This window comes from Octopus bimaculoides, chromosome 9, assembly GCF_001194135.2.
Source record: "Octopus bimaculoides isolate UCB-OBI-ISO-001 chromosome 9, ASM119413v2, whole genome shotgun sequence".
Lineage (NCBI taxonomy): Eukaryota > Metazoa > Mollusca > Cephalopoda > Octopoda > Octopodidae > Octopus > Octopus bimaculoides.
The window spans coordinates 18,785,372-18,788,978 of record NC_068989.1 but is presented as its reverse complement, the minus strand read 5'-3'; the positions used below and the strand labels follow the sequence as shown (position 1 = coordinate 18,788,978).

Here is a 3,607-nt window from a genome sequence, read left to right as displayed (position 1 = left end):
ATATATATATGTATATATATATATATGTGTGTGTGTGTGCATTTGTGTGTCTGTGTTTGTCCCCCACCATTGCTTGACAACCGATCTTGGTGTGTTCTCGTCCCCGTAACTTAGCGGTGTGGCAAAAGAGACCAATAGAATGAGTACTAGGCTTACAAAGAATAAAAGAATTTCATTTAAAAACATATACATATATACATATTCTAGGAAGACATAAAGGAGTCAAGATACTTACAGCAACAGTTCCATATCAGAATCATCGAATTTTGGAGGCACCTTTGTCATTTCTTTCAGTTTTTTCAAGATATCTTTGGCCCTTTCAATATCACATTTACCCAGTGCCAGAGTAGTGCAATAAGCTACAAGGGAAACATCAGCATCAGTATAATAACATCAGAACCTTTTCCATAACATCTCAACATCAGAACCTTTTTTATAACAACAGTCAAGCCAATGAAGAAGCCTCTATGTGGTTGCTCAACCAGTTAGAAATAGCAGCCAAATCTCCCTCAGATAACACTATAATGTAGATCTCAGTGGTGGATGCAGGGGTGTTGCCCTAGTTGCGCAGGCAACACTCTAACCGAGCTGACACCAGAAAAATCAGGACTCTATGTGGTTGCTCAAACAGTTAGAAATAGCAGCCAAATCTCCCTCAGATAACACTATAATGTAGATCTCAGTGGCGGATGCAGGGGTGTTGCCCTAGCTGCCCAGGCAACACTCTTTCTAACAGAGCTGACACCAGAAAAATCAGGATTAAGGCTTAAATTTTGAAAATACACACTTGAACATTAATGATGGATTTGTTGTTTTCATTAACTTGGATTATAAAGTGAGCCTGTTAATAAGTTATGGTACACAAGTGTAGTTTGCCAGGCGGCGAGCTGGCAGAAATGTTAGCACACCGGGCAAAATGCTTAGCCATATTTCATCTGCTGCTACGTTCTGAGTTCAAATTCTGCCAAGGTTGACTTTACCTTTCATCTTTTCAGGGTCAATTAAATAAGTACCAGTTACACACTGGGGTCGATATAATCGACTTAATCCGTTTGTCTGTCCTTGTTTGTCCCCTCTGTGTGTAGCCCCTTGTGGGCAGTAAAGAAATAAGTGTAGTTTGCCACTACTTTCCATAGGTAAATCAATACTCACTGCATTGTTGCAAGTATAATAACATTGTTATTTTATTACTGTTACATATGCATATGGTCTGCTACAGCAAAGTTAGAATACGTAAAAAGGGGTCCATTTGTTATGAATTGCGATTCCCACCTGATATAGTATTTTAAAAAAAACTTTTGGGCCAACACCCCAAAAAAAAATCCTGGATCCCCCCTGGATCTCAATCAAAGTTGACCTACGGTTCAACAACAACAACAACAACCTTATCAACAGTCCAGTATACCTTCCTCCACATCTCATGCTTCCATGATGTCTACCCCCTCCCCCTCCCCCCGTCAGGTCTAACTCAAGTTCAAGTAAGACTTGGAGGAGAATTAATACACATTATTGCCAGGAATGTAGTTCAGATGGGTCCAAAGATCAGGTCTTCAGTGACACAACATTACTAATAATAATACAAGATAATTTCACATTTGTACAAGCCCATCTCCACCCCTGTCCATCAGAGCTCCAAGAACAACTAGACAATCAATCATTAGAATCTGGCATCTCAGAAGTCAGTTGTATGGTGGCCCACAGTGACATAAATGTGTTTATGAAGCCACTTGTCTAATTTTTAGAATCTAGTCATTTATACACTGTGGAGTTATGGTGACACAGTTAAATCTCTGTCTATCACATATATTCTCATTCTGTAAAGTGCGATTTCCTTTTAAAATAAAACCAACATATAGCACTCCATACAGGTGACCTCCTGATCTCATCAACTACCTTATGGAACTATCATTTCCATATCCACCTCCAACAGTCAATGAGGAATCACCATCATGATTGCAAGACCTGTTAGGAAGAGTAGTCAAATCTCTCTCAAATCATATTCTATAACTTTCAGCAGGGAAAGGGACACACTCAATAATTTAGTTTCCGACATACAAAAAGGTGAGGTGGTCATGGCTGGAGCACCTTCTGATCAAATGTCTACTCGATAAGTCTGACCTTGGGCTAAAAGGTAACTGTTTTTCTCCTCTCCGTGTGAGCTTACATCCATCTTTCAGTGGTGTCCTTAGTTCAGGTGTTGGCTTTTGTTTTCCAGTGGGATCAACTCCTTTCATGTCTTGGTGACTGTTTTATACACACACACTACATAACAATGATAGTAGCAGTTATGTTTGAATTGACAACTTAGTAGTTAATCAGTTTAACTTTTGTCCTAGAGTTATTTTTAGAAGAGTACAAATAGAGGAAAAATGTTCTGGTCATTCTCAGTTTCTGATCAACATGGCCAAGAAAAACGAGCTCAGTGAGGACCTACATCAATGTCTTGTGTGTACCCACACTGAGCGAAAGGATTACAAGGCCATTTCAAAGCAATATGGTGTCTCTGTGGTAACCATCCAGAACATAATCAACAAGCACAAGAGGTTCAACACTGTTAAAAACCTCAGAGGGTGTGGCAGGAAGCATAAGGTGACTCCCAGACTTGCCAGGAAAATCTGCCGAGAGGTCAACAACAACCCCTGGACCACAAGCAAGGCCTTAATTGAAATGCTTGACCAGGCAGGGATGAAGGCCTCACTCCACCATTTAGCGAGTCTTGCACATAGGAGGTCTCTATGGACATAGGCCTCGGAGATATCACTGCTCAGGAAGAAACATCTGGAGGCTCACCTGGCCTTTGCTAGAGGTCATCTGAAGCAAGATCCCAGCTTTTGGCCAACCAGCCTGTGGTCTGATGAGATGAAGTTGGAGTTATTTGGTCATATGGATGGTGAATACGTCTAGAGGAAGCATACAAGCCAAAGAACACTGTGCTCACCATCAAGTATGGTGGTGGAAACAATGCTATGGGAATGCTTCTCTTCCAGTGGTACAGGGAACCTTTTCAAGGTCCAAGGAATCATGAGAAAGGAGGATTACATCAGGATCCTTGATGAAAATGTGAAGGAATCTGCTGAGAAACTCCAACTTGGCCACAACTGGAAGTACCAACAGGATAATAATCCGAAACATAGCACCAAAGTACTGAAGAAATGGTTCAAGGACAATGATGTCAACGTTCTAGAACGACTAAGTCAGAGTCCAGACCTCAATCCGATCGAGAAATTGTGGCGAAACTTGAAGACCAGAGTGATGGTTAGGAAACCGACCAGCCTGACCCAGCTTGAGGCTTTTGCCAAGGAAGAGTGAGTGAACATCCCACAGAAGATATGCAGGAAGCATGTGCACACATACAAGAAGCATCTAGAAGCACTCATAAAAAACAAAGGCAATGCTATTGACTATTAAAGAAAGATGTTGGATTCAGTAAACCTAAGGTATGAATAATTTTGAACATGGCATTTTCTGAAAATCTATGAATAAAATAACCCTGAAATGAAGAATTTCTTGAATTGCGTATTGTTGTTATTCTTTTACTTGTTAGTTACATTTAACTCATAAACAAACTTGACAAAATGCTTTCATTTCATCACAAAAAAAAAAAAAT

General features: G+C 40.3%; 1 protein-coding gene across 2 annotated transcripts in view; it reads right to left on the bottom strand.

Moving 5' to 3' along the window:
• Positions 1–235: 235 nt before the first annotated feature.
• LOC106868925 (uncharacterized) overlaps positions 236–3,607 on the bottom strand; it is a 44,191-nt gene continuing 40,819 nt past the window's right edge. For both annotated transcript variants that reach the window (XM_014914388.2, XM_014914389.2), the window contains one exon: positions 236–359. The gene's annotated coding sequence lies outside the window, so the exon portion shown is untranslated. The remainder of the gene's footprint in view (positions 360–3,607) is intronic.